This window comes from Loxodonta africana, chromosome 6 (assembly GCF_030014295.1).
Source record: "Loxodonta africana isolate mLoxAfr1 chromosome 6, mLoxAfr1.hap2, whole genome shotgun sequence".
Taxonomy (NCBI): Eukaryota; Metazoa; Chordata; class Mammalia; order Proboscidea; family Elephantidae; genus Loxodonta; species Loxodonta africana.
Window position 1 is genome coordinate 88,488,441 of NC_087347.1, and position 23,407 is coordinate 88,511,847.

At 42.0% G+C, this 23,407-nt stretch overlaps 1 protein-coding gene across 1 annotated transcript in view; it reads right to left on the reverse strand.

Annotated features, from left to right (window-relative positions):
* Positions 1–23,407, reverse strand: part of TANC1 (tetratricopeptide repeat, ankyrin repeat and coiled-coil containing 1) — a 304,559-nt gene that overhangs the window by 259,350 nt on the left and 21,802 nt on the right. Inside the window, exon 2 of the mRNA XM_003406004.4 lies at positions 3,974–4,077. The gene's annotated coding sequence lies outside the window, so the exon portion shown is untranslated. The remainder of the gene's footprint in view (positions 1–3,973; positions 4,078–23,407) is intronic.

Sequence of the window (23,407 nt, forward strand, 5' to 3'; positions counted from 1 at the left end):
GCTTACAATGTGCAGGCACCTTTCTAAGTTCTCTTCCATTTAATTTTCATAAGACTATTATTATCCTAGTGTTTTAACTAATGGGGAAATTTACTTTTGTAAAACTCTAGATATTTCTAAGACCATGGTAAATAAGGTTTTCAATAAAGACGTTCTGAAGATAATTCATTATTCACTGTGCCTTCCAATTTTTCCATTTACCTATTGTCAAGGAGGAGCCCTGGTAGGACACTGGTTAAAAGCTTGGCTGCTAACCAAAAGGCTGGCAGTTCGAATCCACCAGCTGCTCCTTGGAAACTCTATGGGGCAGTTCTATTCTGTCCTGTAGGGTCGCTATGAGTCAGAATCAACTCAGTGGCAAATGGTTTGGTTTTTGGTTATTGTCAAGGAATCTTTGTTCTACCAGTTACTAACTGTGTGCCTTAGACTCCTTGTCTACACCAAGTACACTTACTTGAGCAGCTACTATTTGCCAGGCCCTGCTCTTGGCTAAAGGATATAAAAAAAAAAAAAAGCATATAGCAGTGAACAAAAGACAAAACCCTGCCATCAAGGAGCCTATTAGGTAATACCTACAGAAGGCACCTGGCACAGAACATAAGTACTTGTTATAATCTTAGCCATTATTATTTCCCAAAACTAAGGGCTACTTTAGTCCCACTGTCACTATAAAGTAAATCCTATTTGCCTTCTATTCTACCTAGCCGCTGTTTCTTGGCTGGTGAAAAAGGACTGAAAAGGGGACGGTTAAATAATGATTAATCAGAATTTGGCACAGGTGAGCATACATACAGTCTCCCTTTCCTTGAAAAGAATTGTTGTCAAACTCTGTAGACCAATCAGCTACTGGGGGTAAAACATATCATAGCCAGGAACAAGGCTCTGCAAAAGTCTTTTGATGGATAGCATCCTGCTGCACTAGGGATCCTCCCAGGACTTTTCAATGATGCTGATGAAGGTCTCGTTACACCTGGAGGTTACAGCTGATGAACTGCTGCTCATCTGACAGCTGCAAAATTTAAGTGCAGTGCAACGTAATCCCTACTGATGCCAGCCTCCAGGCTGCCTTACAGGCCTGCCATGAGAACTTCTTTTCATTTATTCAGAATTATTATATAATCACGGACCATGCTGTCCATGGTCACCGCTGCTACACTGAAAGCACTACTCAAGCAGCCTGCCTTTCAGCAGAGAGTTTCAACACGCCAGCAGAATAAACGAATTCTGCTGAATCCAAAGTAAACACATGAAGTACAATGATAACACGAACTCTCAAGAGAGCTAGCACTTACTTCCCTTGTAAGCAGGTTAGATCGCTTCACAAACACCTCACTAAACCCAAATATCTAGACAGGCCCACATCTCTACCCTGGGGGTAACAAATGCCATTGGCCACCACTGAGAACTGGGCATGCCTGGAGTTTTGGGTTACAGCCCCCCAAAAAAATTGTGAAATGCCAGGTAAAGTGTATTTCCTAATACACGTATTTCACACCATTCTGCTAAAATGAAAGAAAACCTGCAGGAAATGTCTGCAATTTGCTGAGCGTCTACGAAGTCAGGTACTTGGCCGTGATCTGACCTCACCCTCGGTATCTACTCTGTCAGCATTAGAAAAATATTAAATCCTTCTCACTGCTTCCTCTTCCCCATATTCATACACCTCAATTCAATAACAGGCAGCCAGCTTCAGATTCAGCCGGGCTCCCCTCAGGCAGTTCAGCAACAGAAGGAGGAAGATAAGAAAGGGGGTACAGGCTGAGCCCCATCTCTGCACTGTCCCTATTTCGGGAGCCCTTCCTCCCAGTTGGGACAAATTTTTGACAGGTAAAGACTGTAGATCACAGAGACCTCCCCACCCCATAAGATGCACACATAAACACTGGGCCCTTAAGCTTCTCTGTAACCCACAGTCCCTTTCTGAGACCAGGTGAGTGTTACCTGGTCCCCCAACTCACATCCTCATCTCTCTTTAGGTATTTTCACTATTCTTCGATCCTCCATCAACAACCCCTTCTCTCTCCCTCTCCACTACAGCTTCTAGAACCTTTCCTCCACTGTTAAATTCCCTAGAGGTTAAGGGCATGAGGGGCTTTGGGGTCAAAGGAATCTGGTTGAGTGCAGTCTCCACCATTTTCTGGATGTATGACCTTGGGTTGCCTAATCTCTTTAAACATGAGATACCTCATCTGTACAACAGTGCTTACCTCATCGCTGAAAGTGGGGATTAAACAAAAATACATGTGAAGCACTTAACAAAATCCCCAGCACACATTCAAATATTTCATAAATACCCATTTTTACTGGGAAAATGTTTCATAAATGGTAACAATTATCATTCTCTCCCTTCACCACCTTTGGACAGGGCTTCTCTCCACCTGGAGGCCTGGCTAAGACAGGGCTCCGGCCCAGGTCTGGGCTCCCAGCAGCAAAGATTAGACATCTCCAGTCCATTTCTCTTCCGACACCATGTAAAAATTCATCTTTTTTTTTTTTAATTGTGCTTTAAGTGAAAGTTTCAAGTTAGTTTCTCATATAAAGATTTATACACACATTGTTATGTGACCCTAGTTGCTCTCCCCATAATGTGACAGCACACTCCTCTTTTCCACTCCAGATTTCCCGTGTCCATTCAACCAGCTCCTGTGCCATTTTGCCTTCTCATCTTGCCTCCGGACAGGAACTGTCCATTCAGTCTCATGTATCTACTTGAGCTAAGAAGCACTCTCATCGTGAGTAACATTTTATGTCTTATAGTCCAGTCAAATCTTTGTCTGAAGAGTTGGCTTTGGGAATGGTTTCAATTCTGGGGTAACAGAGAGTCCAGGGTCTCTCTAGTCTCAGTCAGGCCATTAAGTCTGGTCTTTTTACTAGAATTTGAATTCTGTACCCCACTTTTCTCCTGCTCCATCAGGGACCCTCTGTTGTATTTCCTGTCAGGGCAGTCATTGGTGGTAGCTGGGCACCATCTAGTTCTTCTGGTCTCAGGCTGATAGAGTCTCTGGTTTATGTGGCGCTTTCTGTCTCCTGGGCTAATATTTTCCTTTTGTCTTTGGTGTTCTTCATTCTCCTTTGCTCCAGATGGGTTGGGACCAATTGACACATCTTAGATGGCCACTCACTAGCTTTTAAAACCCCAGATGCCACTCACCAAAGTGGGATGCGTGGTCCCCAGACCCCTACCCCTGCTTCTCTGTCCCTCAAGGTGTTTGGCTGTATCCAGGAAACTTCTTAGCTTTTGGTTTAGTCCAGTTGTGCCGACTTCCCCGAATTGTGTGTTATCAATCCCTTCACCTAAGATAATTCTTGTCTACTATCTAGTTAGTGAATGCCCCTCTCCCTCCCTCCCCACCCTCGAAGTCATAAAATGTTTTCTTCTGTGCTTAAACCTTTTCTTGAGTTGTTATAATAGTGGTCTTATACAATATTTGTCCTTTTGTGACTAATTTCACTCAGCATAATGCCTTCCAGATTCATCCATGCTATGAGATGTTGCATGGATTCATCATTGTTCTTTATCGTTGCGTAGTATTCTACTATGTGAATATACCATAATTTGTTTATCCATTTGTCCACTGATGGGCACCTAGATTGTTTCCGTCTTTTTGCTATTGTGAACAGTGCTGCGATGAACATGGGTGTGCATGTATCTATTCATGTGACAGCTCTTAGTTCTTAGGATATAGTCCAGGGAGTGGGATTGTTAGACCGTATGGTACTTCTATTTCTAAGGAAGCGCCAAATTGATTTCCAAAGTGGTTGTACCATTTTACGTTCCCACCAGCTGCGTATAGGTGTTCCAGTCTCTCCTCAACCTCTCCAACATTTACTATTTTGTGTTTTTTGAATTAATATTAGCCTTGTTGGAGTGAGATAGTAACTCACTGTAGTTTTGATTTGCAATTCATCCTCCTTTGAGACTTTCCCTACTCAGTCATACTAGTCTCTATCCCAGTTCTCAGCTGTCACTTACCTATTTTTGGAAACGTCCCCTTATTCACCAAAAAGGAGGTAGGAGAGATTAACACACAATTTTCAGCCTTTTCTTCTGAGTTGTTCTTCCCCAATAGTCAGCTCCTAAGAGAATAAGAACAGAGGGATTAAAGGAGGGGACCTGGACCACATGGATCATTTATTAGCTTGAGCAATTACTTAAACTCTCTCGGCCTCAGTTTCTTCACCTATAAATTGAGATAATAATAGTACCTATTCATGGGGTTGTACTTAAAGAGTCCAAAGCATTTACAGCAGTGCATTTCACATGTTGTTGTTGTTAGCTGCCATCAAGTTGGCCCCAACTCATGGCAACCCGATGTACAGCAGAATGAAACACTGCCTGGTCCTGCGCCACATCCACGATTGGTTGCTGATCAAACTGCTGTGATCCACGGGGTTTTCACTGGCTGATTTTCTGAAGAAAATCACCAGGACATTCTTCCCAGTTTGTCTTAGTCTGGAAACTCCCCTTAAACTTGTTCAGCATCAAAGCAACATGCAAAGCTCCGATGACAGACGCGTGGTAGCTGCGCATGAGGTGCATCAGTCTAGAATCAAACCCAGTCTCCTGCATGGAAGGCAAGAATTCATCACTGAGCCACACTGCCCTCTTGCCTAGCACACACGCTACCCACTGCTGTCAAGTCGATTCCAACTCATAGCGACCCTACAGGACAGGGTAGAACTGCGCCATAGAGTTTCCAGGGAACGGCTGGTGGACTCAAACAGCTAACCCTTTGGTTAGCACCCATAGCACTTAACCACTACGCCACCAGGGTTTCCTGCCTAGCACATACAAACCAAAAAACCAAACCCACTGCTATCGAGTTGATTCCGACTCATAGCGATCCTATAGGACAGAGTAGAACTGTCCCATAGAGTTTCCAAGGAGCGCCTGGTGGATTCAAACTGCCAACCTTTTGGTAAGCAGCTGCAGTGCTTAACCACTATGCCACTAGGGTTTCCGCCTAGCACACAGTCAGCCCTTAATAAATGAGAGAAGTCATTATCACTGTTATTATCACTAGTATACACTGATCCTCTAGCCTCTAATCCTTAGCTCTTCTTGCCTCTAGACAACCATTCTCATGGCCACACCTACACAGTCAGAAGACATAATCCTATACTCTTGCTTAATGACCACACCCTCCTATCTTTCCAGCTCTTACACACCGTCGCTCCAGCAGTACTTCTTCTTTGAAGTCCTTGGTGTGTACTGCCCTTGATTTCCTCACAGCATGGAACCTACCATTGATGGTCCAACTTAACCTTTTGACAGAACATTCAGTTCTCTGCAACGCTCTTCTTTTGCCACACCCATTGGATGATTCCTACTACATATAGCTCAGCTTCTCCATACCTACACCCTAGACCCAAAAGACCCCAGAGAAATCACACAACTACACAGAGAGATGCCACTATACCTGAACGTCTCTGACCTAGAAGGGCACTAAGCATCCTAAAACAGCTCTCCCTAATTCCCCTCAGCAGCCATTTTTAACTTTTATCATTCTCCTTAACCTGGTCCTAACAAATGTCTTTTCCTCCTGCTTAACCCAGAAAACCAAAGACAGAGGGCTTGACATGCTCTCACCTCAACTTCCTGCCCCTGTTCCTTACCTGCCACCTGTAGCTCCCGGGCTTTTCCACTTCCTTCCTATTCCAATTCAACCTTTCCATTGGCCTTCCCTACAGCTCCCCTCTTGCCCTCCCCACTCCATCCACACTTAACCACTTAAGCTCCTGCATACACTACTCCACCACATAGGGCCCCCCTGTGCCCAACCCACACTTCACTGGCTATTCCCTTGAGATACTGCTCAAGAATCGCCTCCTCCAGGAAGCCCCTCCTCACTCTCTCTCCTGAGGCTTCTCTTACACTCTCTGTCAAATGCACTTTTGTGGGTCTCTCAAAAAAAAAAAAATTTTTTTTTTTTTTTACCCTGAGAGCAGAGAGTGCATCACCCATCATGAATGCCCAGGACCTAGCACATCGGTGTGCCAATAGTTGTTTAATAGATAAAAGGATGAGTACAGCAGACGCTGCTTCTACTCTGAAATATTTTTAATACCAGTTAAGAGTCATGACCAACCATTTACAGATGATACTGCACATTTTCTTCCTCTGATCTAGACCAAGAAGGATCCCCTCCCCCTGCCTTCCCAGAACAAATCTTCCTTTGATGAAAAAAAAAAACAGAAACAAAAATACTACTTCCTGCTCAACAAAAACAGAGAACCCAAAATAGCAAGGGAGCTTATGAAAAATATCCAGCTGACACTGGCTTAGGTAGGGATAAATGCAGTTGTCGGAGCTTAAGAAAAGAAAGGGAAGTTTACTTTGGATGGCTATTTAGGGGAGGCAAAGATATTCAAGTGTTAAACAAGAAAGCTGAACAAAATACGTCTCAAGTGTACTTATAAGGCCAGAGTGGAAGAGGAAACGGACAACCCAGTGGAAATTTCCTTCCTTTGTCTAGTTTTGCTTCTGATATGGCTACCATACTAATTTCTTGACCCTAACTTAGGACAATTTAATTTCTAGGAAGTGATTCTGAAGGGCCCCGGGAAGCTGCAGATGGCACCTGAGGGGCCCATCTGTTTAAGGGTGAAAGCTTCAAGCACATCATTACATCATTCTGACCTTCCTCAGCAACTTCCTATCTGACAAAATCTAGACGTTTGCTCTGTCAACAACATATTTGTGTTTGCCCCCAGCCCTGGGCTTTGGTTCCTGATTAGTTTTAAAATCATTATGCACCCTAACTGAATAGGGCCACTGTTAGCAGCTGTAAAGTCCTCTTCTGGGCAAAGCTCCAAGTCTGTGGCCTTCAGGGAGTGATTTCTATCCTTTTTGCATAATTACACTCTTCCGATTGATGAGCTGATCAGTCCTCCTATCCCCTCCAGAGATAAAACTTCTCTCCCCTTGCACTATTTTTTTTTCCCAGGGAAGCAGAGGGGAGGGAGGTTGGCCTCCCCCAAATAAATCCTTGGGTGCTATACAAGTCCAGCAGCTCAGTACTATCCCAGTACACACTCACCATCTCTTCCAGCCATCCTTAAAGCTGCACACACTGCTGAAAACAGTTTGAAGTATTGGAAGCACATGCCAGGCACACAGTTGTCAGTTCCTGAATGCCCACAGGCCCCTCAGGGCCCCAGAGCCCACCTACAGAGATCCAGTTCTTCAGTCAAGCATAGTCACGTAATCAGCCACACCTGTGATCACCTTGGAACGTGCCTACATTACCTACGCACTCTCCAACTTTCACCTTCCTCTATGCTGAACAGGAGTCACTGGGTGGTGCAACCAGTCAATGTGCTCAGCTGTTAAATGAAAGCCTAGAGGCTTCAGCCCACCTAGAGGCTCCTCAGAAGAAAGGCCTGGCAATCTACTTCCAAAATATCAACCACTGCAAACCCTATGGAGCACAGTTCTACTCTGATACACATGAGGTTGCCATGAGCTGGAGTCAGCTGGATGCAACTGGTTTTTTCTACACTCAACAGGGCACAAACAGACACATTATCAACTGTGAAATGCCTGGTAGGTGCTTGGCAGAGAATGTAGAAATTACGTTTTTAAACAGGTTTTTTTTTTTTTTTTTTTTTGGTGAGGGAGAGAGAGTGGCGTGTACTGATGTTTGCAGTTTTGAAATGCTTTAAAAAAATTAAAGATGGACTGATGAGTAAATACATGTAAATAATGCAAAGATCACAAAACCTTAAATTACAGGTTCTAGGTGATGGGTAAGTGGGTTTCACTGTAGAATTCTTTCAACTTATCTCTGTGTTCGAAAGTTTACATAATAAAATGTTGGAAAAAGTTTTTCGCGTCATTGAAAAAAAATTAACCAATCAGAATTTGAATTTCACCAATTTTTCCACTAATATCCTTTTTTCTTTTCCAGGATTCAAATCCAGTATACCACATTGCATTTAGTTGTTATGTCTCCTTAGTCGCCTCTGGATAGTGACAATTTCTCATTCTTTCCTTGTTTTTCATGGCCTTCAACAGTTGTAAGGAGTATATGGGGTATTGGTCAGGTATGTCTTAGACTGTCCCTCAATTTGAGTTTGTAGGATGTTTTTGCTCATGGTTAGACTGTGATTATGGATTTTGGGGGAGAAGATAACAGAGGAAAAGTATGTTAGGGTCATGCTATCAACATATCACTGAGAGTATGAAGCTTGATCTCCTGGGTAAGGTAGCATCTGCCAGTTTCTCCACTGTAAATTTACTGTTTTTCCCCCCTTTCCATACTCTATATGTTAGAAGCAAGTCACCAGCCCACACTCAAGTGAAGGGATTATGCCTTCAAGGAAGAAGTATCTACATAAATTATTTAGAATTCTTCTATAAAGATTTGTTTTTTCTCCCTTTATAACCCACCTACTGCCATGGAGTCAATTCTAACTCACAGAGACCCTACAAGACAGGGCAGAACTGCCCCATAGCGTTTCCAAGACTGTAAATCTTTACGGAAGCAGACTGCCATATCTTTCTTCCACAGAGCAGCTGGTGGGTTTAAACCACCAACCTTTTGGCTAGCAGGCAAACCCTTTAACAAATGCACTACCTGGGCTCCTTCTCCCTATATAGACTTACGTGTATTTATTTTATAGTTTGGGTTATAATCCCATACTGCATTATTTATTTTGTTGCTAAAATTATTTCAGCCTGGGTCATGAGGAGCTCTTTGAAGTTGACTCCTTCGTCCTTTTGACATACCACATCCTTTGTTTTTTGAGCACTTTCTTACTTTCTGGCAATACAAGTTGCTCCAGCCCTATAATTACCCATAGAAGTCCTACTTCTTTTCACTGAAGAATGGTGTTTAGAAACGAAGTTCTGGGTGTGTTTGCGACTACTGAGGTGTCGTTGCTTCCAAGCCCTCTTAGAAGAAAAATCTAGGAAATGCAGTCATGTATCACTTAACATCCACGATAAGTTCTGTGAAATAGAACATAATGTGATTTGGACGTTGTGCAAACACCGTATTATAATACTTTGCAAAGCTATATGGGATACCTTTTGTTTCACTTCCAAATTGATACTTGTCCTTTGCCTCTTGCTGCTGCTAACACTAGCACTGGTTTTGCTGCGTCTGGGAGCCATGATGCACTTCACAATATTTTTGAAAGATAATTAAACAGATAACACTACAACAACACTCAAGAGATGCGCAATACACGAGATTGGATGCTGCTGCCTACGAGTCAAAGCATACACTGTTATACAGAAACTTTTTATTGGTAAGTAGGAAAAGTTCACATTAAAACAATGACAGAAAGTACAATACATACATAAGCCAGAAACACAGGTGTTTATTATGACTATCAAGACATATGAGTTATAGGTTCTATATGTACTGTACCATTCTACACCTGGCAGTGCAATCACTTTTGTATAAAAAAGGCATAAGATACACCTGTTGTGTGTGGGAAGCGGTTATGTCCCTAAGTCCCGTTCTCCAATCAGGATTTCTGAGCTGTATTATAACCTCATGGGAACAAGCACGTACACGAGGTTGGACATTGCCCGAACGGATGCTATGCAATACATGATTGTACATGTATGTAGCCTAACCCATGTATAAACATGTATCTATATTTCTGCAGCTATATTAAGCTAATCATAAATTCATACTGATGTCTCAGACTTTAATCCGGTAACATGTGGCTCATTCTAGCCTTCCTCCCTTGCTTATTTGTAACTTCCTTCTCCATTGTTAAGAAACCTGGCTCCCACCATCCACCATTCGTTTACTTATTTGTTTAGCCTCTGTGTACATGTAAAGCAGCTCCAGAACTATTAACCCATACCCCTACTATGAGAAAGAACTTCACCAACTAGAGTCCAGTTTAGGTACAGTTTTTCTATCTTTAGACTTACTGTTTCTAGTCAAAACACCATTTTCCAAATTTACTTAAGTCCACTCCTTTTTTTCCCCTATGCTCTTCAGTGAGGTTGTACAACATTTGTAACACAGGCACAGTCTTTTATCACAGTCTGCATTCCAGCTTGGCCTCACCCCTAGCCCACCCCTCACCTTGCCCTCAGTTGTTTTTTCTTAAATTTTGCATAGTTATTTACTCCTTGCTATCCATTCTGACTCATAATGACCCTATAGGACATAGTAGAGCTGTCCCATAGGGTTTCCAAGGCTGAAATTTTACAGAATCAAACTCCCGTATCTTTCTCCTGCAGAGTGGCTAGTGGATTTGAACTGCCTACCTTTCAGTTAGCAGCCAAGCGCTTTAACCACCATACCACTGGAACTCCTTCTAAAGTTATATAATGCCCATCTTATCTAAATAAATATGTATTTATTTAATTACCTGACGTCACTTTCTATCGGTATACATGTTTTGTTTTATCCTTTGAACTATAATAAACATTTTTTTTCTTTTTTATTGTACTTTAGATGAAGATTTACAGAACAAACTAGCTTCTCATTAAACAATTAGTACACATATTGTTTTGTGACATTAGTTACCAACCCCACAACATGTCAACGCTCTCCCCTTCTCGACCTTGGGTTTCCTATTACTAGCTTTCCTGTCTCCTCCTGCTTTCTACTCCTTGCCCCTGGGCTGGTGTGCCCCTTTAGTCTCATTTTTTGTTTTATGGGCCTGTCTAATCTTTGCCTGAAGGGTGAACCTCAGGAGTGACTTTATTACTAAGCTAAAAGGGTGCCCAGGGGCCATACTTCTGGGGTTTCTCCAGTCTGTTAGACCAGTAAGTCCGGTCTTTTTTTGTGAGTCAGAATTTTGTTCTATATTTTTCTCCAGCTCTGCCCAAGATCCTCTATTGTGATCCCTGTCAGAGCAGTTGGTAGTGGTGGCCGAGCACCATCTAGTTGTGCTAGACTCAGTCTGGTGGAGGCTGTGGTAGCTGCGGTCCATTAGTCCTTCGGACTAACCTTTCCCTTGTGTCTTTGGTTTTCTTCATTCTCCCTTGCTCCAGATGGGGTGAGACCAGTGGAGTATCTTAGATGGCCGCTCACAAGCTTTTAAGATCCCAGGCACTACTTACCAAACTAGAATGTAGAACACTTTCTGTATAAACTATTTTATGCCAGTTGAGCTACGTGTTCTCAAGACCATGGTCCCCACAGCCCTTAGCCCAGTAATTCCATCCCTTAGGGAGTTTGGATGTCTATGGAGCTTCCATGACCTTGCCTTAGTCAAGTTGTGCTGGCTTCCCCAGTATTGTGTACTGTCTTACCCTTCACCAAAGTTGCTGTTTATCTGTTATCTATTTAGTGTTTTTCCATCCCCACCCCTCCCCTCCCTCATAACCATCAAACATTGTTTCTTTTTATGTGTAAACCTTTTCATGAGTTTTTATAGTAGTGGTCTCATACAATATTTGTCCTTTTGTGACTGACTTATTTCACTCAGCATAATACCCTCCAGATTCATCGATGAGATGCTTTGCAGATTCATCATTGTTCTTTATTATTGCATAGTGCTCCACTGTGTGTATGTACCACAGTTTGTTTATCCGTTCATCTACTGATGGGCATCTAGGTTGTTTCCATCTTTTTGTTATTGTGGACAATGCTGCCATGAACATGAGGTGTCATATGTCTATTCATGTGACAGCTTTTCTATCTCCGGATTATTCCTAGGAGTGGGATTGCTGGATCATATGGCATTTCTATTTCCAGCTTTCTAAAGAAGTGCCATATCGTTTTCCAAAATGGTTGTACCAATTTGAGTTCCCATCAGCAGTGCACAAGAGTTCCAATCTCCCCACAGCCTCTCCAATCATATGCATTTCTGAGTGTACCTCACTGCATTTTGCACAGTCCTGGGCCACAGTGATTACTCAGATACTAAGAAAATGAACAGTTTGTCAATGTCATCAAAAAATACATGTAGAAATTGTTGAATTGGAGAATGTTTTGTGGCATATATTTTCAGCACAATTTTAAAAAAAAAGAACAGATTCTGCAAATTTATTCAAAGAAAATACTACTTTGTTAAGCTGATTTTAAAGTGTGATTACTGGAAGTCTTTTAATAAAACTCCAGAAAGAGAATGTTCATTGCAGTGTTATTTGAAACCTAACGCTAACTAAAATAGTTGAGGAAATTATATTACACCTACAAACTAGAATATGAGTAACATATAAGGATTAGAAATCATTTGTTGAAGAATACTTTCTGATATGAAATAATATACACCATTTATGTGTGTATATGTAAGTAAAAATAGCAAGTTACGTAACAAAAATGGGAGTCTATCATTTAATGTCTATTACTGTTTGTATGTCTGTGAAAAGACAAACATTAAACAGTATACGTGAAAAGTTATTTTTTACTTAAAATTAAAGAAGATACAGAGGATTCTTCAAAGACATAAAACGGTGGATCTTGCATCCAGAACTGAGCCACGTAGGAAATGGAAAGAAAAGAGCAAAAAATAGTTGACAGATGCCCTCAGGCGAGTTACAACCTGAGAAAGGTGAGTTACAATCTGAGACCAACGTATCAAAGGAAAGAACAATGGTGGCCTGCCCTAATATGTTTAGTACAGACAGAAGTGCAAGCATGGGATCAAAAGCTGTCTGGGGAAGCATCCTGAGAAATGTGGGGTCTGGATGGAGCCTTAAAAGGCAAGTAAGGTTTAAACAGGGAGAGGGAGGACGAAAGGAGGCAATGAGAACAGATACAGGTATTAATAAGACTGCTCATTCAATCTGGAAGGCTTCTCACTAACCCATTCTAAAAAAAACCCAAGGAAGGTTTTAAAAAATGAAAGCCACATCAGGAGTCTGGGTTTAAAGTGTCCTACCCTCTGGCAATCTGCTTGGTGGGGGTGGATTACCTAATGGGATCTGGTTGGCCTCCAATAGATTTGATAACGCTCAAGTTGGCTGATAACAGGAGCCTGCCTCTGGCTTTTCAAAGATCAACATTTTTACATTAGAATTTGCACCCTACCCCAACAAAAAAAAAAGGGTGGGGGGGGGGACTTTTTAAAAGAGAATAACACAAATAAACACATAACCATCGTTACATTAAAAAGTTCAATGGCAATAATGAGGAACTCTCAGCTTCAAATAACTTTGAATACACAACAGGTCACACTCCTTTGTAAACGCACAAGAGAGCTATAGGACAACCTTATTTAACACAGTGGCAACACACAGCCACGGAATCCCCATCTCACCTCTAAGGGCTTCAGAGGAACTATTATCTGCAGAATATTTAACTAGACCAGGCAGCTGGTGCTTTATACACATTATCTCATGTAATTCTTACAACCAGCAAACCTAAATTCACACTCAGTTCTGTCCAGCTCTAATTCCACTTAGAGTGGTTTCACTTGTTTCAACAAAGTCCAAAGCAAGCTAAAACATGCCATTTGTACCACTGGTTAAAAAGAAAAAAAAATCTCATCAGCTCTTTCTCAAAACAGTAGCTATTTTCCCACATAACTAACATATGATGCCAAAATTTTAATTTAAAAATCTAAAGCATATTCAAGTTCCAATGCAGCAAATTTGCTAATGATTTAGCAAATACAATATTACAAAGCCCACAAATTAATTAATTTGATTACAAGTTGTAAGTTAATAAAAAATGGGGGGGAATCATTGCAAATCTTAAACATTAAAAAACTCAACTTTTCTGTAATATGAAGTTCTCAGATTGAGACACAGACATCTGGATTGATTTTTTTTTTTTTTTCATCCTCAATAGGAACTAATCTAGTTTGTATTTTAAAGCATACCACCTTCTTTCTCTATCTCTTCTCCATGCTCGCTTTCTACTTAGCCTTACCACCACCACCACCCCCCAAAAAAAGAGAGATTCCGCTACTACAATTCATTGCAAAACAACATTCTATTCTGTGATCTATAAACCATAATACAAACAGATTAGGACCCACTGATACTTTAATCTTCTGTTGTCCTGAGATAGAAATCCCCCTGGGAAGTTAAGAGTAGGTAAAGTGGAATAGAGATATTTTGCCCAAGGCACCCGAAAAGTTTTCCCTATTAAAAGGATTTAATTTTTTAAGTACTCTTTAAATGATCTGGAGGGATACTGTCAAGTTCCATGGATGTTTGCAGTATTCCTGTCAGACCTCAGCACATTCGTCCACACAGTAGTCACTCACGTGCTATATTCGTTATTAGGTAAAAAGGCGGGGGGTGGGGGCTGGGGGGAGTGCAAATGGTTAATGTGCTCAGCTGCTAACAGAAAGGCTGGAGGTTCCAGTCCACTCAAAGGCACCTCAGAGGAAAAGGCCTGGTGGTCTACTTCTAAAAGGTCGCAGCCATTGAAAACCCTCTGGAGTACACATGGGGTCACCTTGAGTTGGAATCAACTCTGCAACATTTGGTTTTGTTAAAAAAGCAATTTAGGACAAAAGACAATGTCTGTTTTTTAGATTAATCACCATATGACAGAGTAGAACTCCCCATAGGGTTTTCTAGGCTGTAATCTTTACAGGACTAGATCGCTAGGTCTTTATTCTGGTAGGTCTGAACTGCCAAACTTTTGGTTAGCAGCCTAGCACTTAACCATTGCACCACCAGGGCTCCTGGGCTAGGGTTAAAAAACCAAACCAAACCTGTTCCCATCAAGTCAATTCCAACTCATAGTAACTGTATAGCCACCCTACAGGACAGAGTAGAACGGCCCCATAAGGTTTCCAAGGAGTGGCTGGTGGATTCAAACTGCTGACTTTTTGGTTGACAGCCGGAACTCTTAACCACTGTGCCACCAAGGCTGGAGCTAACCAAAAAAAAAAGAACCAAACTCAGTGCCGTTGAATCGATTCAGTCATAGCAACCCTACAGGACTGAGTAGAACTGCCCAATAGAGTTTCCAAGGAGCGTTTGGTGGATTCCAACTGCCGACCTTTTGGTTAGCAACCATAAAACCCAAACCAAACCCACTGCCATCCAGTCGATTCCGACTGATAGCGGCCCTATAGGACAGAGTAGAACTGCCCCATAGAGTTTCCAAGGAGCACCTGGCAGATCTGAACTGCCGACTTCTTGGTTAGCAGCCGTAGCACTTAACCACTAGGCCAGCAGGGTTTCCTAGCAACCACAGATAGCTCTTACCCACTACATCACCAGGGTTTCCAGGCTGGGGTTAGGATAACCAAATTCCAGTTTGACTTCAGCCACTTCCAGGTAGCTGTGTGACCTTGGTAAGACTGCTTAACCTGAATCTCTTTGGCTGAAAACTGCTCATACCACCTTCTGTATCTACCTTAAAATGTTGTTGTAAAGGAATAGCCAAAACCAAAAACCAAATCCATTGCCATTGAGTTGATTCTGACTCATGGCAACCCTGAAGGACAGAGTAGAACTGCCCTGCAGGGTTCCCAAGGCTGTCATCTTAACGGAAGTCAACTGCCACATCTTTCCCCTGTGGAATATCTGGTGGGTTCGAACTACAAACCTTTCAGGTTAGCAGCTGAGCATTCAACCACTGTACCACCAGGGCAGTAGTTTTAAGGAACAGCCACTCCTTCAAAAAAATACTTCTTGAGTCCTGTCCCTGTGCCCTGCACTCTGGTTACAAAGAGGCCATCCCAGCCCCAAGGGTCTAGGAAGAGATGAGCATCAACACAGAAAATCCAAGCAGCAAGAGAGCTCATGAACATGAGGTACCTAGTGAAGGTCAGGGGACCACGGTTAAATGAATCATGATGTTCCACAAAATGCCAGCTATTTAAAAAGAAAAGGAGAATAACTACACAGTGACTGGGAAAATGCATGAAATCATATTAAATAGCAAAGCTTATAGTTCAACTATATATATATATTTTTTTTTTTTTAAGGCATATGCAAAGACTGGGAGACAATAAAAGTAGTAATGGTTGTCAAATTAAACAAATAACAGTATTCTCTTTTTTCTCCTTTTCCAAACTTTACAGAGCATCATTTAACATTTATAACTCTTAAAATATTTTAATTGCGATCAGAGCACAGATGGAAGACTGATTAATTCTGACTGAAATAATGTACGTCAAAGTGGGAAACTCTGAAGCCCCATGAGAATGGTGTTATTATTGTCAGGACATGAGATAATCCAGCATCTGCATAATACCATTACGGTGCAGTAACACAAGTTATTTTTATCCCCTGCCACTTGGTTTCCAGCTCACCTGATAATGTACCACCTTCGTCATTTTTTACAGAATTTTCATTTTTTAAAATACATACACACATATGGGGAAATGTTACAACAGTACAAAAAGGCCTGAAGTAAAAAGCAAGATTTTCTTCTGTCCCAGGCCCCATATCCCTCTCAAAGACAATCTCCATCAGTAATTTCTTATATATATTTCCAAAGATATTCTATGCATATATAGTATACAAGCCCTTTGTTTAACATAAATGGGTACATTATATAATTTTGTAACCCGAGGGTATTTTTTAATGTAATAATATTCCTTGGAAATTTTTCCTCAAGAGCACATATAAATTTACCTCATTCTTTTAGCATCTGAAAATTATATTATATGGATACACCATAATTTCCTTAATCAGACCATACACTATAAAAAATTTGTGACACTGCTATTAAAGATATTTATGTAATTACTTCTCCTTACATTCTGTTTTTCCATCCTAGCAAATTCCATCTCTTTTGTATCTTAACTGAAAAATCACTTGCAACTATCAGCTTTGAACTGGTTCTAATTGGGGCAGTCGTGGCCAGTAAACAAGGCAGGGCTTTGAACCGGTTCAAAGTGGTTCAGTCATGGCCTTGGAAACAAGGACAGCATAAGTGTTGCATACCAACCAGATCTCTTGTGCGTTGGCTTTTGACCAGGAAACAGGCAGCAGTGTCCCGCTCAAAGATGGGGACCAACTGCCTAGCTTTGACTGTGTGTCACACTCCACAGTCTTGTTCTCCACAGTCCTGTCAATAATCTAATGTCCCGCATCAGGAAACTTTCAAGAACAAATAATACAACCTCCTGCCTCAGGAAACTTTCAGGAGCCTCATGTGGGAGACTAGGTTCTTGGCAGGACTGTGGAGAGTGACACACATTCAAAATGGTGCAATTGGCTGCCATCTTTGAGTAAGGTACCAATGCCTGTTTCCCACCCAAGTCAAAAGCCAATGCACAAGAGACTTGGTTGCTATGCAACTGCATATGTTGCCCTTGTTTCCCTCGGCCATGACTGAACCACTTCAAACCAGTTTGAAGCCCTACCTTATTTCCATTGGCCATGACTGAACCATTAGAACATGTTGGAAGCCCTCAAGTATCCTTAACATTATCTATAATCATATATTTTAAGCCCTAAACTTACTAAACTACCTCTGAACTCCGGCCCTGATTTTTCTCCCTTGAACTTCACGAGCTTAAGGCCAATATCCAACTGCCCGCTGAACTCTATGTGAATTCCCACAGGCACCTCAACGTCACATGTCATCAACTCCTTACCTACCCAGAGAGAAAAAAACCTTAACTTTACTCCTGTATTCCTTTTCTCTGTATCTGGCATCACCCTTCACAATTACACAGGCTGAAATCTTGAACATCTTCCTTCTTCTTCCTCTCCCATGCCTTATCAATCAATTGCTACTGATTTTGCCTTTTAATATTTCTCTCTCTCTCCTATTCCTGTCCCAACCTGAAGTCATCACCTCCTAGCTTAACCACAGAATAGTCTTTTAGCCAGTTCCCCATCCCTCCAGACCTACCCTAAATCCGCCCGCCCCACAGAGCAGGCAGGTTGAAGTGCAAATGTGACGGTGTTCTCTCCTACTTACAACCTCAGTGATTCCCCATCATCTACAGAATCAAGTCCAAGTTCTTCAGCAAGGTAACAAGTCCCATCAGTGCCACATACCAAGCTCTTGAGGCTCATTTCCCAGTACTTTCTGCTCTACTCTAGACAAACACAGACCAGGTATACCAGTTGCTAAGGAGTCAATTCCAGCTCATGGTGACCTCACGTATAGAGTAGAACTGCACTCTATGGATCATTACCTGAAAATTTACAGAGCACATTAGTTTCCCATTCCATACTTTGTATATAAAGTGTCCCATGACATTCGTTTCATTCCCCATTTCCGTCCTAGGTTTCCTGTTTCCTTTCATCCTGATTTTCTACCCCTTCCAGCCTTCTCATCTTCGCTTTTGGACAAATGTTGCCCTTTTGATCTCGTGTATTTGATTGCTCTGAGAAGTACGTTCCTTTTGGGTGTTACTGTTTATTTTATGGGCCTGTCTATGGTTTGGCTGAGAGGTGGTCTCTAGGAATGGCTTCAGTTTCAGTTCAGAAAGGTGTCTTAAGTCCATGGTCTCAGGGGCTCCACAGGGTTTCCAATGGCTGATTTCTCAGAAACAGATCACCAGGCCTTTCTTCCAAGGCACCTCTGGGTGGACTCAAACTTCCAACCTTTCTGTTAGCATCCGAGTGCATTAACCATTTAGACCACCTAGGGACAATAATTCTAAACACTGCATCCAGTTGCTAATGCCGTTTCTTTGGCTGCAACCCATCCTACCTTCCTTTGCTTAGCTAATTCTTACTCATCCTTCAAGAGATGACTTAGGCATTACTTTCTCCCAGAAAGGATCTTCCAACCCTCTGGGCAGAGGAAATGTTCCTGTCTTGGAAGTCTAAGCACTTAACCTCCTCGGATGAATTTATGTGTATGTGTCAGCCTTGCCTGGTAGATTTTAAATTCTTCCAGGGCAGAAACCACATCTTATTCATCTCTGTAACTGCCACAGTTTAGGACAAAGCCTGGCACCTTAAATGTATTTAACACCTATTGAATCAAGCTGAGATAAAAAACCAGAAAACTTCTGAAAACCTATTATACACCAAATCCTATTCTAGATGTACTGTACAAACATTATTTCATTTTACCTTCTCTGCATAAAACATGAAGAAACTGAGGCCCTGAAGTTAAGAAACTTGTCCAAGAACATAGAGGAGAGATGAAATTTGAAACTAAGTCTACTTTGCTCCAGAATCACTGGTCTTTTCATTAGGCTGTTCACATGCATGTTTGATGCTGAAAGTTAAGTGAGAAGGTCAAATATGCAGTTCACAGACATCTTCATAATTATTATGAATAATCTAAGGATACTGTAGCTCCCCCCCAAAAAAAAAAATCGGTAAAAAGTGATTTAGACTATAAGCTTAAAATGGCAGAAAACTAAAAAGATGTTAAAATAAATAAGTCATGCAAATATGCATTTAACATACCCCAACAGTCTTTCAGGGGCCGCTCAAAATAAAGAGGACAAGCAGTCTTAAGCAGCTGCAAAATCCCCATTTAATTTTTAATTAATTAAAGTTAATTAATTGTTAATTCCACCAGTTTTCTTTCCTTGTTAACACTGTCGGTTATGTCCCAAGTTTCTCTCCCACCCCTCAACTCTACAGTATTCAATGAAATGGATCATGTGCCAGTACCCCTAAGGGATTTAAAAATTGATCAGTTCTGGACAGAGACTCCCAGGAAACATGTGTGGTTCCCTACTGGGAGGCCTACCACTAGGCAAGGGGTGAGAAAGAAGGGCAGCACAACTAGAGTAAGGTACTAGGATCCTATTAACCTGTAGGAAACCTAGGGTGAGGTGTGTAACCTCATTTACAAAACGGGCATAAGAAGAGTATCTGCTCCCTTTCAAAGTACTTAAATGAATTAAATTAGACAATTTAAGAACAAACACCTAGCACAGAGCCTGACACAGGGTAAGAGCTCAGTTGGCATCTGTTAAATGAACAAGCCAACCAGAAAGAAGCGAACTTCCTCCTGCCCCATCCCATCAGGATGGGGACTGAAGAAGAGGAGGCTGGGAAAACTCTGTAATTGAGAGAGGAAGTGTGATGGCATTTAGCAAAGGTGGGAAAACAAGAAGGAAGTCACTCCTCTCTCCCACACATCAGAAAAATTAACTAATCAGCAGCAAGCAGTTAATGAACCCAAACCTTGTTCACAAGAGACAAGAAGCAAAAATCATTCTAAGGGTAACCAGATACCAACAACAAAAAAAAGATCTCTAGGCTGAAAACCCAAACCAGAAAAACCTTTATTTCTATTAACCACAACCAAACAAGAATGCATCCCGAATCTGCAGAGTACGTAGAGTAAGTTAGGTTACGGTTTAAAGAAACACAGGCAGTCTGCCCTAAACACTCTGCCTAGCAGAATAAGCAGGCACTGAATGTGTTGGGGAAACCCTGGTGGCATAGTGGTTAAGAGCTACGGCTGCTAACCAAAAGGTCAGCAGTTCGAATCCACCAGGCACTCCTTGGAAACCCTATGGGGCAGTTCTACTCTGTCCTATAGCGTCACTATGAGTCGGAATCGACTCGATGGCAGTGGTTTTTTTGAATGTGCTTGGGGGCAATGGTGGTTCAGTGGTAGAATCATTGCCTTCTACGCAGGAGACTGGGGTTCGATTCCCAGTCAACATATCTCATGTGCAGCCACCACCCATCTATCAGAGGAAGCTTGTGTACAGCTTCCAGACTAAAACAGGTCTGGCAATCTACTTTGAAAAATCTGCCAATGAAAACCCTACGGAATACCATGGCCCATCCACAATCAATCATGGGAATGGTGCAGAACAGGGCAGTGTTCTTCCATTGTACATGGGGTAGCCATGAGTCCGGGCAGACTCGTGGCAACTAACAACAACAGCTGTGTTGAATGAGGCAATGGCCCAGGACTCACCCTCCCTCTTAAGATTAAGGGAATGTTTCTAGGTCCAGGTCTAGAAGTTTTGACTTTACGTCATTCAGTTTCCAAAACAACCTTCAAAAAGTACCTGCATCCCAAATTCACAGAAAACAAGCTCAAGGAGGCTGGGTAACTCCCCCAGGGTCACACTGCTACAAAGGGGCTAAGTTGGGACCAGAACCCAGTCTGTCTGGCTTCAAAGCCTCCACTCATCAAAAAAAGACACACTGATAGAGAGAAGGGGGAGAAGGATCTAGAATAGGGTCATGAGTAATTACAAAAAAATGGCCTAATAACTGGCTGGTCCAGTTTAAAGCCCACATTTCAAAGTGTTGAGTACTTTTCCTTGACTTTTTAACCTGTGACAACCGAGGCCAGCCCTGGGCAAACCAAGAACTCCTCCCTCTGTCATGAGCCACTCCTCTTTTTTAAAATTGTATTGTGCTTTAGGTGACACGACATCTTTCTTGAGCAAAAAAACTACTCAGAATCTAACTTCACTGGAAATTCTCTTGACAAAAGTCTATTTAAAAGGCAAAAACAAAACTGATTTTGAGAGCTTGTGGTTTTTGAATGTTAATCCAAATAACTAAAAAGCACCCTTGACAGAATTAAATATGAATGTTTATAAGTGCTTAAAAACAAGCAATTTTCCTACATGTTGGTTTTCACTGGAGATTTTCGGGTGAAACACTTAAGCCAGGGTTTCTCAATAGCAGGAGCCTCTGCAACCAACTGACTCAGACTCCACCCAGGAGGTAGTTTTAAATGCAGACTCTCAAACCCCACCCAGACCTACTGAAACACCACCTGGGGGCAGAGCCTGGAACTCTGCATTCTAAATAAGTTGTTGCTGCTGCTGTTAGCTGCCTCTGCTGCTGAATCACCCCACACTCACTGCAATTCTATGGAAAACTCTTAACTCTTGTCTTGTTCTACGTCATTCCCATGATCAGTTGTGGATCAGATCACTGTGATCCAGAGTTTCCACTGGCTAGCCAGGCCTTTTTCTCTAGTCCTTCTTAGTCTAGAACCTCCATGAAACCTATTCAGCATCACAGCAACACACAAGCCATTACCTCTACCCTCTCTGAGAAATGGAGCTTTAATTGGTAGAATCCAGATTACTGGGTTCCATGAAGGATGAGGTGACCTACCCAAGTCATCACCCTGAGATGATTTCCTTAACCTTAAGGCTTGAGAAAACCGGTTTCCTAATGTCATCTTTAAGTCAAACAAGTAGTAAAGGCCGTTTTGCCTTAGGCATTGTGCTCTTTTAAAGAATTATCTATGTGCAAAAGTCAAGTCAGTTTCAAGAAACAGAAAATTCAAAGGTCAGACTAGAAGCTGTGTTTAGAGGTAAACTGTTATTATGCAAACACTGTTCTGGCCCCATTTTCATGGCAATGTTGATAAGATGGAGTATAAGAATCTTTTGAACGTCTGCCATCTTTGGAACATTTTGACTCCCTAGTTGAAATGTTACCCTGATTTGCAAACTGTATATTAAATAAACTTTAAAACAATTTATACTGTTGGCTTAATATGATTTTCAACACCCTCTACAAGTCCTAAGGAGCTCTGGTGGCTAAGTGGTTAAGAGCTTGGCTGTTAACCAAAAGGTCACCAATTCCAATGGACTAGCTGCTCCTTGAAAACCCAACAGGGCAGTTCCACTCTGTCCTATAGGATCACCAGGAGTCGGAACCAACTGTCAGCACGTAACAAGTCCTAAACCACATGCCTACGCAGAGGTAAATTACAGTCTTAAAGAAGTTTCTACAGCGAGGCTGGAATGCTACTTCAACAACCAAATTTCCAAAAAAAAAAAAAATTTTTATTGGGCATTTCCAATTGGATATCCCAGACCAAATCGAAACCAAATCAGTTGCAATGAGTCTATTCTGACTCACTGCAACTCCATGTGTTTCAGAATAGAACTGCGAATAGAGCTTTCACAGCTGTGACCTTTTGGAATCCGATAACCAGGTCTTTCTTCCAAAGCACGACTGTGGGCTGGTTCAAACCACCAACCTTTTGGCTAGTAGCCCGGCACTTAACCATCTCTGTTACCCAGGGATTCCTACTCCTGGATATCCCAGAGAGGGCCCCAAACTCATGTGCCCCAAGCCCTGCCCCTCCCCCTTCTGACAGGGGATCTCAATTACTAGTACCATTCATCATCGCCCACACCTTGCTGCCAAGCCTGGAAACTCCTCCTTGTACTCTACAGTCAACTGCCAAATATTCCCTTTCAGTTCTGGAACATAAAACATAGAAGCAGCTTCCATTTCACCACAAAAATTATCTCCCAGGCACACCCTTCCCCATTTTCTCATTCCCTGGGTTCTAAAGGTACAGTGCCACAGGACAGTCAATCTGGGTTCAAATCCTGGCCTGGCCTGGTTACTCTGAGTCTATTTCCTCATTTGCAAAATGAGGATGACAAGAAAAAGGAGCTATGACAATAGAACCAGAGGTTGGAATGAAGAGCTTTGAAGATGTAGGAAGGGGCCACACGCAGATAGCCTCTAGAAGCTGGAAAAGGGCAAGGAAAAGAATTTTCCCCTAGAACCTCCAGAAGGAATGCAGCCCTGCCAATGCTTTCATTTTAGGACTCCTGACCCCTGACTTCTAGAAATGTAAGATTATAAATCTGTGTTGTTTTAAACCACTAAGTTTGTCATAATTTGTTACAGCAACAACAG